The sequence below is a fragment of the Bufo gargarizans genome, chromosome 7, assembly GCF_014858855.1.
Source record: "Bufo gargarizans isolate SCDJY-AF-19 chromosome 7, ASM1485885v1, whole genome shotgun sequence".
In the NCBI taxonomy this organism is placed as follows: domain Eukaryota; kingdom Metazoa; phylum Chordata; class Amphibia; order Anura; family Bufonidae; genus Bufo; species Bufo gargarizans.
In genome coordinates, this window is record NC_058086.1 from 53,561,291 (window position 1) to 53,578,737 (window position 17,447).

General features: G+C 45.8%; 1 long non-coding RNA gene across 1 annotated transcript; it reads left to right on the forward strand.

Annotated features, from left to right (window-relative positions):
• The first annotated feature begins 1,092 nt into the window (after positions 1–1,092).
• On the forward strand, positions 1,093–13,916 carry LOC122943980. The gene is made up of 6 exons (XR_006390919.1): positions 1,093–1,415; positions 12,942–13,069; positions 13,152–13,279; positions 13,362–13,489; positions 13,573–13,700; positions 13,796–13,916. It is a non-coding gene; the product is annotated as an uncharacterized LOC122943980 (long non-coding RNA).
• The last annotated feature ends 3,531 nt before the right edge of the window (positions 13,917–17,447 follow it).

A 17,447-nucleotide genomic window follows, 5' to 3' on the forward strand; every position in this document is an offset into this window, starting at 1 on the left:
TGAAATGCTGTACACTGATCACTTTGCTGAATAAAATGTTGTTACCTCTGTGTCCACTAATCTGGGGTGCATAGGGTGTCTCAAAATCAGAAATGCTTTATGCTGGTTACTTTCTTAACTCTCTCTTACTCTCTCTCTCTTTCTATCTGTAGCCATGCAAATCCTCCAAAATCTTCCCTCTCTCTCTGATGATAGCAGAGGACACACTGACATCTGTTAGTCTCCCAAATCATTGAAACTGAATGCCTGAGAAGAGGAGCTAATAATGTCTGCTCCCTGCCTCCTCTAGGCCCCTCCTTTCAATGACTATTCCTAGAACAACAAATCTTTTTTGGAACTAGGGGGTGGGACCAGCCCACACCCTAAGCTCCAGAGAGGTGCCATGTTATTAAACCTACAAGTACCTCTCTGTCCAATCTAGACAGCACACATACCACCTGTATAGTATCAATTCTATAAACAAAAAAAGCAAGTGGAGATAATATATCAAAATATCACTTTTATTCTCAAATACAAAAAATAAGGGAAAAGACAGGATGGTAAAACAGAATACAGAGAAACATAGGGCAATATACACAATTGCGAGACCATGTAATCCACACATATAAGTATGGATAACCTACAGGTAGAGATATTTATGGTGTATGGACAACCCGTACTGCATAGCAGATAGTAGAATAAGCCCCAGAAAGGGGTATGTGCTATACCGCAGAAACAATGAATCACAAGTTGTCCATAGACCTCACATCAGAACATATATATGTATGTAGATATCCGAGTAAGGACATATATGGTACAAAATGTCACAGATAAAATCAGTCACTGGATATCAAGCAGGGGCGTAACGATCGCGGTCGCAGAGAGTGCGACTGCGACCGGGCCCGGCGGGAGGGGGGCCCGCTGCAGGCCAGCAAGTGCTTGCGGCGGCAGGCGGGCCCTGCGAAACTGATCTGTGCTTGATTCACCTGCGCTGCCTGTGTGCACCGTCCTCCCTCACTCAGCTGCTGCCGCTCCTCCGCCGGGCCCTCCCTCAAGCTACACACGCCCACAATACGCCCACAATACACCCACAGACATGACCACGGCCGCGTGACCCGTCCCTCCGCTCACGCGAGATGAGAGTCTCTGACGTCAGGACTCAGGAGAGTAGACTCTAGGCGCACAGGCGCAGCAAAAGCCCGCCAGAGCAGATTTAAAAGAGGCAGAGCCCCGCCCCCCAGCAGTGTGTGCCTGTGCCAGCACAGATTAGAGGGCTCAGGGCGCGATTCTCCGAGGAAGAAAGAAGAGGACCGACCGACCGACCAACCGACCGACAGACAGACACCAAGGGCGAGCGCTGGGCATTGCAGCAGAAGTACTGCACTCCAGGACCATCTTCTCCTGCCTCACTGCCTGCTGGACTGGTCTATAGACTGGTAGGTAGTATTAGTAATGCAATGATTCATCCATGTTGTCCCCTGATCATCCATCCATCCGCCACACCCCCTGAATTCAGACATTATTATCGTCTGAAATCAGGGCTGGAGTGGGGCCGATGGATGGATCATCAGTGGACGGTAATAAATTATTGCTGTTCACTCATGATCCATCCATGATCCGCCCCACCCGCATCCTGATTTTAGACATTATTACCACCCACTGATCATCCATCCATCCGCCCCACCCACGCCCTGATTTCAGACATCATTACCGTCCACTGATCATCCATCCATCCGCCCCACCCCCTGAATTCAGACATTATTATTGTCTGAAATCAGGGCCGGGGTGGAGCCGATGGATGGATCATCAGTGGATGGACGGTAGTAATGTCTGAAATGAGGGCCGGAGTGGGGCCGATGGATGGATCATCAGTGGGCGGTAATAAATTAGTGCTGTTCACTCATGATCCATCCATGATCCGCCCCACCCGCATCCTGATTTCAGACATTATTATTACCGCCCAGGCGCCCACTGATCATCCATCTATCCATCCGTCCCACCCACACCCTGATTTCAGACATCATTACCGTCCACTGATCATCCATCCGCCCCATGGATGGATCATCAGTGGCCGGACGGTAGTAATGTCTGAAATCAGGGCCGGGGTGGGGCCGATGGATGGATCATCAGTGGATGGTAATAAATTATTGCTGTTCACTCATGATCCATCCATGATCCGCCCCACCCGCATCCTGATTTCAGACATTATTATTACCGCCCACAGATCATCCATCCATCCGCCCCACCCCCTGAATTCAGACATTATTATTGTCTCAAATCAGGGCCGGAGTGGGGCCGATGGATGGATCATCAGTGGACGGACGGTAGTAATGTCTGAAATCAGGGCCGGGGTGGGGCCGATGGATGGATCATCAGTGGATGGTAATAAATTATTGCTGTTCACTCATGATCCATCCATGATCCGCCCCACCCGCATCCTGATTTCAGACATTATTATTACCGCCCACAGATCATCCATCCATCCGCCCCACCCCCTGAATTCAGACATTATTATTGCCATTGTCTGCAATCAGGGTGGGGGTGGGGCAGATGGATGGCTCATCAGTGGACGTTAATAATGTCTGGAAAAAAAAAATTGGTATCACTGGAGGTAGTCCATGGATACACAAAAAACCTGCAACTGATTTTTATTTTTTATTTTTTTTTAAACTTAACTGAGCCGAACAGAGCCTACGGGTGTTAGGTTTCCCCTAAGGTTTTTTTAAGCTGAGACAAAAGTCCTTCATGTAGGAAACCTAACGGAATGCTTTATAGTTTATGGGGTCGTGACGGTCCTGTCACTGTGTGCTTCACTGTGATTGGGTTGCCACGTAGGCAGGCTGTTTGAGGCTGCGCACTGGATGCGGTATCCATTGTGAACAGCTTGTGTATGGTTTTTCTCTACCTGTTCATGTTTTCGGTTTGTTTCCGTGTTGGCTGCCATGGGCAACGTCCGGTGCTTTTGCTTTGTATCCTGGGGTTTGTTACTCCTGGCCTGATACGGTTAATCTCCCTTTTCTGTTCCTGGTTGTATCCATTCAGGTGCGCTTGTTAGGCACCTAAGGTATTTCATCCTACATCCGGTCTTTTCTGAGGTCGGCCTGTCTTATGTCTTGCTGGGTGGTTCACCCTTCTGCTCTGTCAGTCCGCCTATGTTTTGCCTTGCTATGCATAGCCCCCTGCTGCTGACCCTAGGGGTCCTGCCATCTACACCTCGGTGTGGTGCCTCCTGGTTCTGTATATTTGTCCTGTTCCTGTCCTGTAGTGAGTCGCCTAGCAGTGCTCTAAACTAGGGTATTCCCACGATAACTTTATTAAGAAGTTCATAGCAATAATGATGTACAGTGGGTACGGAAGTATTCAGACCCCCTTACATTTTTTACTTTTTGTTATATTGCAGCCATTTGCTAAAATCATTTAAGTTCATTTTTTTCCTCATTAATGTACACACAGCACCCCCCCCCCCAATATTGACAGAAAAATACAAAATTGTTGACATATTTGCAGATTTATTAAAAAAGAAAAACTGAAATATCACATGGTCCTAAGTATTCAGACCCTTTGCTGTGACACTCATATATGTAACTCAGGTGCGGTCCCTTTCTTCAGATCATCCTTGAGATGGTTCTACGCCTTCATTTGAGTCCAGCTGTGTTTGATTATACTGTTTGGACTTGATTAGGAAAGCCACACACCTGTCTATATAAGACCCTACAGCTCACACTGCATGTCAGAGCAAATGAGAATCATGAGGTCAAAGGAACTGCCTGAAGAGCTCAGAGACAGAATTGTGGCAAGGCACAGATCTGGCCAAGGTTACAAAAAGATTTCTGCTGCACTTAAAGTTCTTAAGAGCACAGTGGCCTCCATAATCCTTAAATGGAAGACGTTTGGGACGACCAGAACCCTTCCTAGAACTGTCCGGCCAAACTGAGCTATCGGGGGAGAAGAGCCTTGGTGAGAGAGGTAAAGAAGAAGCCAAAGATCACTGTGGCTGAGCTCCAGAGATGCAGTCGGGAGATGGGAGAAAGTTGTAGAAAGTCAACCATCACTGCAGCCCTCCACCAGTTGGGGCTTTATGGCAGAGTGGCCCGACTGAAGCCTCTCCTCAGTGCAAGACACATGAAAGCCCGCATGGAGTTTGCTAAAAACACCTGAAGGACTCCAAGATGGTGAGAAATAAGATTCTCTGGTCTGATGAGACCAAGAACTTTTTGGCCTTAATTCTAAGCGGTATGTGTGGAGAGAACCAGGCACTGCTCATCACCTGTCTAATACAGTCCCAACAGTGAAGCATGGTGGTGGCAGCATCATGCTGTGGGGGGGGGGGGGGGGTTCAGCTGCAGGGACAGGACGACTGGTTGCAATCAAGGTAAAGATGAATGCAGTCAAGTACAGGGATATCCTGGAGGAAAACCTTCTCCAGAGTGCTCAGGACCTCAGACTGGGCCGAAGGTTTACCTTCCCACAAGACAATGACCCTAAGCACACAGCTAAAATAACGAAGGAGTGGCTTCACAACAACTCCATGACTGTTCTGGAATGGCCCGGCCAGAGCCCTGACTTAAACCCAATTGAGCATCTCTGGAGAGACCTAAAAATGGCTGTCCACCAACGTTTACCATCCAACCTGACAGAACTGGAGAGGATCTGCCAGGAGGAATGGCAGAGGATCCCAAAATCCAGGGGTGAAAAACTTGTTGCTTCTTTCCCAAAAAGACTCATGGCTGTATTAGATCAAAAGGTGCTTCTACTAAATACTGAGCAAAAGGTCTGAATACTTAGGACCATGTGATATTTCAGTTTTTCTTTTTTAATCAATCTGCAAAAATGTCAACAATTCTGTGTTTTTCTGTCAATATGGGGTGCTGTGTCTACAATATGGGGTGCTGTGTCTACAATATGGGGCGCTGTGTGTACAATATGGGGCGCTGTGTGTACATTAATGAGGAAAAAAAATGAACTTAAATGATTTTAGCAAATGGCTGCAATATAACAGAGTGAAAATTTTAAGGGGTCTGAATATTATCCGTACCCACTGTATATCATGAAAAATACCCATTTAAAAGAAATGGGTATTTTGACACTTGAGGCCACAAGGAGACACGTTATACTGTATGAATGCTGCCACTGACTCGGGGACTGCTCTGGAGTGGCACCTGGCAACTACCTGCAGCCAAGCCTATCCTCACCATCAGAGGCTCTAGTGAAGACCAGGTAGTTGCTTAGTCACGCCCCTCCAGAGTATAGCCAGTCAGTGGCGCAGTGGGTCCACACCCGCTGATCTGTAACAGTAACTGAGGCACTCCTGTTATTGTCTTGTACGTCTGTTACCTTGTATTAAAATTCCCTGGCCCTTGATCCATTTCGCCTGTTTTCTTTATGCCTGATGTCACAAAGGTGCGCTTAGGTCTCCGGCATGTGACGGGTCTGTAGGCTCAGTTCGGCTCAGGTTTGTAACAAATCTGTCCTTTTCGTTCTTCTGTACCAATAATGGAGTAGTGTCTCCCCAACAATTGGGGTGTGCCTCACTAGTGAGTTCTGTATTTCAGTTGGAAAAGAACTGTTTTATGCCATTGTTGCCGTTTTTTCAATCTCAAAGTCTTTAAAACTCAGGCAATTTTCATATTTAATTTGCAGATTAAATAAATTTGTGTCGCAGCAACTAACCTAATCCACCATAATGTCGTCTTACCATCATATGAGTGGCTCACAAAAACGCAAAAGAAAAAGGGAAGATGAGAAAAAAACTCAGAAACTCCCAAAAATAAGCAGCTATTTTTCACAGGCTGCTGGTGCTTCTGGTGGTTCTGCAACTACTGAGACCATAACTGGTCAGTGTGAGGACATAAGTGAGAGACCTTCTACTAGTACAGTTATTGAAAGCTCTCAATCGTTGATGGAGGAGGATAGTATCCACAGTGAAACATGTAGCTTCAGTCCTAGCATTGAAGAAGTGGAGCCGCATACAAGTGCCAGTATATCTGAAGTACAAGAAAGTTTAGAAAGTGAAGATGCTGGCACTGTCTGTATAGAACGTACTTTACTTGGAGAAAAGTATGTTACAGATAGGGGACATTTTCCCATTACAATAAAAGACCCCAACATAAAAAAAATTATTCTTTCTAATGGCCCCTGCAGACCTAACGGGCCATTTCCCAGAGATAACGATAACAGGTGTTTCTCTGAGAAGTACTATGACAGAATTACAAAAGCAGGCCATAAGATTCCTGTCATGTGGTTATGCTACTCTCCAAAGCTAAACGTTGCTTATTGCGAGCCATGCTGGTTATTTGGTGATCGTCAAAGATTAGGCTTTGAACCTGCATGGGCTAAAGGAATAAAAAAATGGCAAAGGCTCTCAGCAAAAATACAGATTCATGAAGCTTCCCAAGCTCACATGGACGCTTGTATTGTGTATGATCAATGGAGGAGAAAAAAAAACATAGATGCAGAGACTGAAAGACAAATTTTAAAAGAGAAAAACTTTTGGCGACAAGTCCTTCATCGAATAACCAATGTGACCTTAACCATGGCAATGTCTAATCTAGCTTTCCGTGGTCATGTCGAAAAAATAGGCGAGAGTAATAATGGCAACTTTCTCTCTATTGTAGAGCTGCTCGCAGAATATGACCATGTTTTAAAGGAGCTACTCCAGTTACCGCAGGGGACAGCTAAATACCTAAGCCCCAAAATACAAAATGAAATAATAGATATCCTTTCAAAAAAAGTAGAAGAAGGCATTGTGAGTGAAATTAAAGCCTCCAATTTTTATTCAATAATTATGGACACAACACAAGATGTTTCTAAAGTTGACCAATTAAGTCAAATATTCCGATATGTGACTGTAAGCAGAGACAAAACCCAAAGGGCAACTGCTATAGCTATACAAGAAGCATTTTTAGGTTTTCATGTCGTAGAAGACCCTAGTGCTGCAGGACTTGAAAATGACATTATAAAATGTATAGAAAGTAGAGGTTTACAGCTATCAAAATGTCGGGGGCAGGGTTATGATGGTGCTGCCACCATGAGTACATTCACTGCACAGTGAATGTACAAGGCATTCAAAAGAAAGAAAGAAATGCCTTGTACATTCACTGTGCAGCCCACAACCTTAATTTAGTTCTACAAGATGCCGTGAGCCACGTACCTGAGGTGTCAAGATTTTTTGAGGTGATACAGAGTTTGTATGTTTTTTTTGGAGAAAGTATCACCCGATGGTCTGTTCTTCAGTCACTAACCACTGAATCCTCTGTGACCCTAAAAAGACTGTGCCCAACACGATGGTCATCCCGTTATGACTCGCTGCTTGCCCTACGCTTTCGGTTTGTTGATGTCCTTAAAGCACTGTCTAAATTAATATTGACTTCGACCAAAAGTAAAGAGCGGGAAGAGGCCAGGGTCCTTAGGAATAAAATTGAATCTTTTGAGTTTGTCTTCCTACTTGTTCTACAGAGTAAAGTTCTGGAGCATATAAATGCAATATCAAAGGTTCTGCAGTCAGAACATATGGATCTGTGCAATGCAGCCCATTTAATTCATAATGCCATTGAAGCTCTTAGCAGCTACAGGAAGCAATTTGAAGATGCTAAAACAACAGCTATCAAACTTGCTGAGAAGTGGGGAATTCCTGCAATGTTTGTAATTAAAAGAGTGCCCAAAGTAAAGCGCCATAGTGGGGAGCTATGTTTGGACGAAAGACTGCAAGACCCAGAGAAGAGATTTAAAACTACTATTTTTTATGCTACTTTAGATGTAATAACATCCCAGTTATCAAGCAGATTTGGTAGCATGAACACTGTAGTTGAAAGATTTCGGATCATTCAGCCACGTGTGCTGGCGACTGAATCAGAGGATAACTTGTTTCAAGCTGCACTGCAATTTCAGCATTATTACCAAGATGACATATCTTCCGATTTCGCAGGGCAATTGGTTAGTTTTCGGAGCGCACTGCAAAATGAGATCTCTGAGCTCCTGTCATGGAACCATGAACCAGACGTACAACAGAGATAGGTGGAATAAGAAGGCTTTATTGAAAATCAAGCCGTAGCTAAAGTCCAAACGGATGGCTAAACTGAAGCAGGGTCTTGCGTAGACGGAGGTCAGGAACCAGGAGGGTAGTCAGACGTAGCCAGGATCAGGAACCAACGGGGTAGTCAGACGAAGGCAGGATCGGGAACCAACGGGGTAGTCAGACGAGGCCAGGATCAGGAACCAGAAGCAGCAGCAGTCTTTGAAGCATGTGCACACAGGAGGACCAAGCAAAGAACTGAAGCCACAGACCTTCTATATATATGAGCTAGGCATCCAGCTCCTCCCAGTGGGAAGGAGGAGCCGCAGGGTGGGAGGCTACAAGAAACCCAGAAACCAAGATGGCCGCCAGCACATGTCAAACTAAGGAGAACAGTGAGAAGGTAAGACCATGACAGTACCTCCCCCTCAAGGGCCCCTTCTCCGCGGAGTAAGGAACGGTTTCAGAGGGAAGCGTGCGTGGAAGGCTCGGAGCAACGCAGGAGCATGGACATCTGTGGAGGGAACCCAGGAACGCTCCTCTGGACCATAACCACGCCAATGGACCAAAAACTGCAACCGACCGCGGACCAGGCGTGAGTCCAGGATATTGCTCACCTCATATTCCTCACGATTGCCCACTTGGACCGGACGGGGCCGAGGAACCCGAGGAAGTGAAACGATTACACACCAATGGCTTCAACAGGGAGACATGAAACACGTTGGAGATCCGCATGCCAGGAGGAAGCGCAAGGGCATAGGCTACCGGGTTTACCCTGTGAAGCACTCGGAAGGGACCAACAAAGCGAGGCGCCAGCTTGGGAGTGGGCACTCGAAGGTTGAGGTTGCGGGTGGACAACCATACACGGTCTCCGACCTGGTAGGAAGGAGCGGGCGCTCGTCTGCGATTAGCCTGGAGTCTCTGGCGTTGCGCAGAGACCTCAAGGGACCTCTGGATCTGTACCCAAGAAGTACGTAGGACGGAAAGGTGATCCTCCACAGCCGGAGTATCCTGGGGAGAGAATACCTCCGGTAACACGGCAGGTTGGAACCCATAATTGGCCATGAAGGGAGACGTCCCAGAGGAAGAGTTCACCGCCGTGTTCCTGGCAAACTCAGCCCAAGGCAGGAGGTCAACCCAATTGTCTTGGTGATCGGAGACATAGCAACGAAGGAATTGCTCCAAGGCCTGATTGGATCGTTCTGCGGCCCCATTGGACTGAGGGTGGTAGGCCGAGGAGAAAGAGAGATGAATCCCCAACTGGGAGCAAAAGGCGCGCCAGAACCTGGACACAAACTGACTCCCCCGATCCGACACAATCTCCTTGGGCAAACCGTGCAACCGGAAGACCTCCCTGGCAAAAATCGAGGCCAACTCTTGTGCAGAGGGTAACTTCTTGAGAGGAACACAGTGGCACATTTTGGAAAACCGATCCACAATCATGAGAATGACCGTATGGCCTCGGGATGCAGGAAGGTCCACAATGAAATCCATCCCCAGGTGTGACCATGGACGCTCCCCGGTGGCTATGGGTTGCAAAAGGCCCAAAAAGCGCTGCAGGGCACGAAGCCCACTGGGCTGGGGCCACTGTAAGACAGCCGAAACCTTCTCAGGATCCATGGAGAACCCCTCAGCGGAAATGATGTAACCTAAGAAGGTTACCTGGGATCGGTGAAATTCGCATTTCTCAAGCTTACCGAACAGCTTGTTCTCTCGTAAGCGTTGCAACACTCGTCTGACATCCAGAATGTGGGCCTCCATGGATGCAGAATATACCAAGATGTCATCCAAATAGACCACCACACACTGCTGCAACAGGTCACGGAAAACATCGTTGATGAATTCCTGGAAGACTGCGGGCGCATTGCACAACCCAAAGGGCATAACCAAGGATTCATAATGACCGGTCCTGGTGTTAAACGCGGTCTTCCACTCATCGCCCGCCTTGATCCTTACCAGGTTATATGCCGCCCTCAGGTCGAGTTTGGTAAAGACCGTGGCCCCTTTGAGGCGATCGAACAGCTCGGAAATCAAGGGTATCGGGTAAGCGTTCTTGATCGTGATGCGATTGAGACTCCTGTAGTCGATGCAAGGCCTCAACTCACCGCCCTTCTTTTTCACAAAGAAAAATCCAGCCCCTGCCGGGGACGAGGATTTGCGAATGTGTCCGCGTGAAAGCGCCTCCCTCACGTACTCCTCCATGGCCTCATTCTCCGCTACCGACAGTGGATAGACTTTGCCACGAGGAGGAACGGCACCAGATTGTAACTCTATGGCACAATCGTATGGGCGGTGCGGAGGTAGGGCAACCGCACGCACCTTATCGAATACATCCCGGTACTCCTCGTATTCAGGAGGCAACAGAGAGTCCGAGGAAGTACACAGCAACTTGACAGGCCCATGGATGCAACTAGCCCCACACTGCGGTGACCACGAGAGGATCTCGGCCGATCTCCAATCGAAAGTCGGATTATGCTTCTGGAGCCAGGGGTACCCCAAGACCACCGAGTAGTGTGGAGACGAAATAACCTGGAGACAGACCGACTCTCTGTGAACGGCACCAATGGCCATCCCCACTGGAAGGGTCTCCTGAGTCACGTGTGGCGGCAGAAGGGGTCTGCCGTCTATCGCCTCAAGAGCCAGTGGGGAACCTCGAGGCTGCAGAGGAATGGAATTGGCGGCGGCGAACACACTATCAATGAACAAGCCACCAGCACCAGAGTCCACCAACGCCTGGGTCGTCACCGAGCCCCCGACCCAGGAGAGGACAACAGTAATCAGTGGTTTGTCAACACGGGAAACCGGGGACGAGGAGACTCCACCCAAGATCTGCCCCCGACAGGATCTCAGGTGCGAGCGTTTCCCGGACGGTTCGGGCATGCCAACCGAAAATGCCCACCGAGACCACAGTACATGCATCGGCCCTCGCGTCTCCGGAGTACCCTCTCCCCCTCGGACAGGCGAGCAACCCCCAGCTGCATGGGTTGACCCCCAGACCAGTCATCCCCAGGAGGCGTGGGAGGAGAGGGAGGCACGGGTGGGACAGCAAACGTAGGCGCCAATCTGTTAGAAGGCCTCCGCAGGCTCTCCTTAAAGGAAGGTCTCTCCCTGAGTCTGGTGTCAATCAAAATCAGGAAAGAAATAAGGGACTCGAGCTCCACTGGTAGGTCCTTGGCTGCAATCTCATCCTTCAAGGCATCCGAGAGACCATGAGAGAAAGCAGCGACCAGAGCCTCATTATTCCAGCCCACCTCTGCTGCCAGGGTACGAAACTCAATGGCGTATTCAGCTACGGATCGTGAACCCTGTCTGATGGACATAAGGAGCTTCGCAGCAGAGGCAGCACGAGCCGGCACATCGAATACCTTCCGAAGAGAAGCAACAAAACCGGAAAACTCGGCAACCACCGGATTGTTGTTCTCCCATAAAGGGCTGGCCCAGGCCAAGGCCTTGTCCGAGAGCAGCGAGATCAAGAAGCCCACCTTTGATCTCTCAGTAGGAAAGGCATGTGGCAGCAACTCGAAATAAATGGCCACCTGGTTAAGGAAACCTCGGCACTGAGTTGGCTCTCCCCCAAAGCGCTGTGGAAGGGGGGCAGAACCGGTCATACCCCGAAACACCGCAGGTGCAGCAACAGGTGTCGGGGTAGACTCTGGCGCAACAACCGGAGCGGCAGTAGGAGCGGGCCCAGGAGCGACAACCGACCCATCGGCAACGGAAGCTAAATGAGCCGTGCGTTCAAGCAGGGTTTGTAACGCCACAGCGAACCGACCCAACAGGTGATCCTGCTGATCAAGTCTGGCAACCAGCGTAGGTAGCGAGGATGGCCCTGTACCGTCAGAATTCATGGCTTGGTCCTAATGTCATGGAACCATGAACCAGACGTACAGAGATAGGTGGAATAAGAAGGCTTTATTGAAAATCAAGCCGTAGCTAAAGTCCAAACGGATGGCTAAACTGAAGCAGGGTCTTGCGTAGACGGAGGTCAGGAACCAGGAGGGTAGTCAGACGTAGCCAGGATCAGGAACCAACGGGGTAGTCAGACGAAGGCAGGATCGGGAACCAACGGGGTAGTCAGACGAGGCCAGGATCAGGAACCAGAAGCAGCAGCAGTCTTTGAAGCATGTGCACACAGGAGGACCAAGCAAGGAACTGAAGCCACAGACCTTCTATATATATGAGCTAGGCATCCAGCTCCTCCCAGTGGGAAGGAGGAGCCGCAGGGTGGGAGGCTACAAGAAACCCAGAAACCAAGATGGCCGCCAGCACATGTCAAACTAAGGAGAACAGTGAGAAGGTAAGACCATGACAGCTCCACACAGTTAAAGATTTGGCACACCTGCTTATAATTGACAATGCTGCTTTGTCATCTACCCTACCGGATGTATGTACAGCTTTAATACTTTTCCTCACATTACCAGTGACGGTGGCATCTGCAGAAAGATCATTTTCCAAATTATCTCTGATTAAAAATTACTTGAGAAACAGCATGTCACAACAACGGCTTTCTGGCCTTGCCCTTCTAAGCATTGAGAATGAAAGAGCAAGAAAACTGGACATTCCAGCTATTGTTGACAAATTTGCTGAGTCTAAAGCGAGACGGCGCAACTTCTAGTAATATGTATTTTGCGTAAGTGAGCAGTTTGTTGGGTACAGGGAGTTATATTATCAAAGTTCATACTAACCCAGTTCAATTTATTCAACTTTGGTTGTACTAAACAGTTAACTAGTTTGGTTCTATTTTAGCTGCCTTCTTTTTGGTAACAATGATGCAGATTAATAAACAATTCTGATGTTGTTAGACTCTAAAACACAACGACCGCCTTTGAACTATTTGAATACAGCACTGGTTTCTGCACAACAAAAGCTTAATATCAAAAAGAAGGCAGATGTTACCAACATCAAAAATACTTAACATAATTACTAAATGCTACCATCTCCTTTCCTACAGTGAGAACAAATTGGTTCCTTTCTACTTGATGCCTCCTCGTTGGACCTGGCTGGTTAATTTTGATGTTTCATTTGGATTTCTGTTCTGGTTGAGAAGCACAACTCGTGCTTATTCACAATCAAATTTTGGTAAGTAAAAAATGTATATAATTTTATATTTAACATATCTAATTATGCAACTTAATAAATGCTACCATCTCCTTTCCTACAGTGAGAACAAATTGGTTCCTTTCTACTTGATGCCTCCTCGTTGGACCTGGCTGGTTAATTTTGATGTTTCATTTGGATTTCTGTTCTGGTTAAGAAGCACAACTCGTGCTTATTCACAATCAAATTTTGGTAAGTAAAAAATTTATATAATTTTATATTTAACATATCTAATTATGCAACTTAATAAATGCTACCATCTCCTTTCCTACAGTGAGAACAAATTGGTTCCTTTCTACTTGATGCCTCCTCGTTGGACCTGGCTGGTTAATTTTGATGTTTCATTTGGATTTCTGTTCTGGTTAAGAAGCATGACTCGTTCCTTTTCACATTCAAATTTTGGTAAGTAAAAAAATGTATATAATTTTATATTTAACATATCTAATTATGTCACTTAATAAATGCTACCATCTCCTTTCTTACAGTGAGAACAAATTGGTTCCTTTCTACTTGATGCCTCCTCGTTGGACCTGGCTGGTTAATTTTGATGTTTTATTTGGATTTCTGTTCTTGTTAAGAAGCACAACTCGTACTTATTCACAATCAAATTTCAGTAAGTAAAAAAAATTATTATATTTGAAATTCTTATCTAATTAGGCACCAAACTGACAGCCAATATTCTGTGATTATTATATTTTTTAATTGTAGGTGATTTACCAAGATATGGGTCAAGAAGCTTTATGCCTTATGTGGAGAATCTTTGTTCTGGAACGCTTTTAACATTTTTTTCTATATTTTATATGGTAACATTAAAAAATTAAAACCCCTATCTCCTTCTATTTAATATTCAACTACAACACTTTCAAACCGGGAGGGGGTGGAGTCTTGGCGGGGGTGGAGTCTTGGCGGGGGTGGAGTCTTGGCGGGGGTGGAGTCTTGGCGGGGGGGCCCCAATTTAAAGTTTGCCCTGGGGCCCATAGAACTCTAGTTACGCCACTGATATCAAGGATTATAGTAGTGCCCCACGGATGGTATCCTGGGCCTAATGTGGATGTGATGTTGGACCATGTAAAAGTATACTATAGTACTATACGTGGAACGTACCTGAGGACATGATGGACGCACGGGGATAAGCACGGAAGACAAGACCTCGACGCGCGTTTCACCTCAGCGGCTTCGTCAGTACGGGTTGTCCATACACCATAAATATCTCTACCTGTAGGTTATCCATACTTATATGTGTGGATTACAAGGTGCCATGTTATATCTGATTTTCATTTACATTAATCATAGGATAACCGCTTTAATGCTAATTACTACCACCTCATTGGTTCCAATGGATGCCTCTTTAAAGTCAATGTTCTCCATTAAACCCTCACTAATATATCAGGGAATTGCATTTTCATCCGTTCCCTAATATCCCCCAATTATCTAAATTACTTGCTTTACAAGAGGATTGATTAAGCTAATAAGAGTCGGCACATGCAGGGAAGTCAAATTTCTGGCTTCTGCTCTTCCCTCTTAATCAAACCATTCCCACTTATAAAAGTAATAGTTATGTAGAGTATTAGGGAACTACCATGAATAGGAAGCAAAGGTTCTGCAAAGGTGTAGATTTGCTTTAGGTTTAACTTGCAAAACACAGAGTAGGTTCATATCACTATTTCTATAGGACTGGACTTGCGGTCTGGCTATCGTCATCACCTGCTATTCACCTTGGTCAGCTCTTTAAATGCAAAGGGGCTACATTCCCCTTACAAACGTTCCTTTTTATGGAAGCAAACTATGTGCTTAAATGCCCGATGTAATTTGCGTGCAAGAAACACACTTATTGCCTCAGGATATTCCTAGACTGAAACATAAGAAATACCTGTTTATTTATTCCTCACCTGCTGTGGGAAGGAAAATACGTTATTCTGGTTTGTGCAACTTCAGTGCTGTAATATTGCCCTTCGTGGACACTACCTCATTGGCACCACTTGTGAACCGACAAAAGTGTTTCAAATTATGAACACCTATGACCTGCATGAAGTCTGGTGGATCCAGCACCCTACTGAGCGAAATTATACCTTGTTTTGTTGTGTCCACAAGATTTACACTCATATTGATTATTCCTTGGTAGTCCGTCAGATTGATTCCACGACCATTGACACTATCACCTGGTCTGATCATGCCCCTAGTAATGAATGGATTGCAACAATATAACTAATCCACTTACTCACTCATTATATCCTACAGAACCCAAGGTATTCTCCACAAACAATACTGTGTTTGAGGAACTCTTTTTTGGATAACGATAATGGCCAGACCACGGATAGTATTCTATGGTGTACTATGAAAGTGACATTAAACAAGCTTCCTACGATAAAAAGCTCAGGCAACAAACTTTGCTCCATTTACAAACTCAACTAGCTGATTTACATCACCCAAAAAAAGCTTACTACTCTAATAGCAGGGCTGTTGAGATCTCGGAGATTCAAACCCGCTTGCATGAGTTTAACTCCTACCACTATGATTTAGCGCTACGGAGACTTAAATTACAGCATTATTGGCAGGGAAATAAGTGGGGTGCCCTATTAGCCAAACAATTGAAATTATGATCATCCAAGTCCAGAATTCCCTTTTTACTTCGATCTGATGGCTCACGAGAGCTGGATCCACAGAGTGTGAGTGATGAGTTTGCTGCCTTTTATGCATCATTGTATAACTTCTCACAAGACCCTTCCATCTGTCAACCAGATTTACCTAGATCATCTTAAATTGCCCGAAAAACTTGGAGTCTTGGTTTCTAGAGCCTTTTAAGTACAGGAGATTTCTCTAGCTATTAAAACTCTAGAACTTGACAAATCCCCATGTCCCGATGGCGTTACGAACTAATTTTTCAAAATTCACAAAGATATGTTGGCTTGAGTTTATAATGAAGCAGCTTCTTCAGGGAATTTTCCCAAGGAGAAGTTAAATGCCTTAATTATTACACTCCTGAAACCAAGGCTTCAGACAGCCCATCCAACTTTAGACCAATTTTACATTTGAATTCATATCCAAAGTTTTACTTGAAGATCATTGCTGCAAGCCTATCCAACCTCCTTTCTGACATTAATAAATACAGATCAAGTTGTCTTTGTTAAACATCGCCAAACACTCGTCGTTTTATCTGAATATTCTGTCGGTGGTGGTTGTGGGTCGAACACCTTCTCTGCTCCTGGCCCTGGATGTGGAGAAGGTTTTAGACTGCGTACATTTGGGATATTTAAGGGTGGTCTTTTATCAATTTGGGTTCCCTCCTGGGTTTGTATCATCCATTCTGGCCTTATATATGTGTCCCTCATCGAGGCTTTATACTTCAGGGTTCCTGTCCTCTCCCTTTGATATTACTAATTGTACCCAGCAAGGGTGCCCTCTGTCCCCTCTCCTTTTTGCATTAATTATGGAACCGTTTGCTCAACAGATCCATTATGTCATCATTAATAACGGGTATTTCTGTGGGCGGTGTGGAAAATCGTATTGCCTTTTTGTGGATGATCTTATTATTTTGGTTATCGATCCTGAAGTTTCTTTGACATCTATAGTGGATCTTATTGATTGCTTTGGAAGAGTTAGCTACTATAAGGTTAATTCTCACAAATCGCTTATGCTGGGTATGAATTTATCAGATGAGCCCAAGCAATCCATTTCTGTGCAGTTCCCTTTTAAATGGGCCTCAGATAGTATTTGGCCATTATACTAACATTTCCCACCGGCAATTACTCCTCTCTTATTAACCAACTCAAGTAAGATATATCCTCCACCCAAGCAAGATATTCACCCTACCCACTCTCTTGGATAGGCCGTGTTGCGGCAATCAAAATGTTCTTTTTGCCTAAGATTTTATACTTTTTTCGGAATTTGCCTATGTTCCTCACCTTGTGATAGCTTTACTTCAAAAGCTCCTTTTACAGTTAATTTGGAATAAACAACGGGCGAGAGTGTTGGCGGACATACTTTACAAACCTGGGATGCCCATGTCTTCTTACGCACTACAGCGCTATTATTCTTGACCAACTTAAGAGTTGGTGGGTTGGCATGACACCTTTAAAAAATGGGTACAAATAGAAGCTAGTTTATTACATACTCTGTCTCTGCGGTATGTACTTTGGCAGGGGTTTTTATCTCAGAAAGTTCCAGGAACCCCTTCTGTGGTCAGTCAAGCTGGTCTAAAATTGTGGACTAAATGCCCGCTCATTCAGAACATTCTTCCACTTAGGACTGTAGATGCTCCTCTCTCAACTTTTAGCGCTTGCTTGCCATCTACTGACTTCTCTTAATGGCAATCTAAGAGTATCCATACTGTAGCTCACATGAAAGCAGGTAATAACTTACT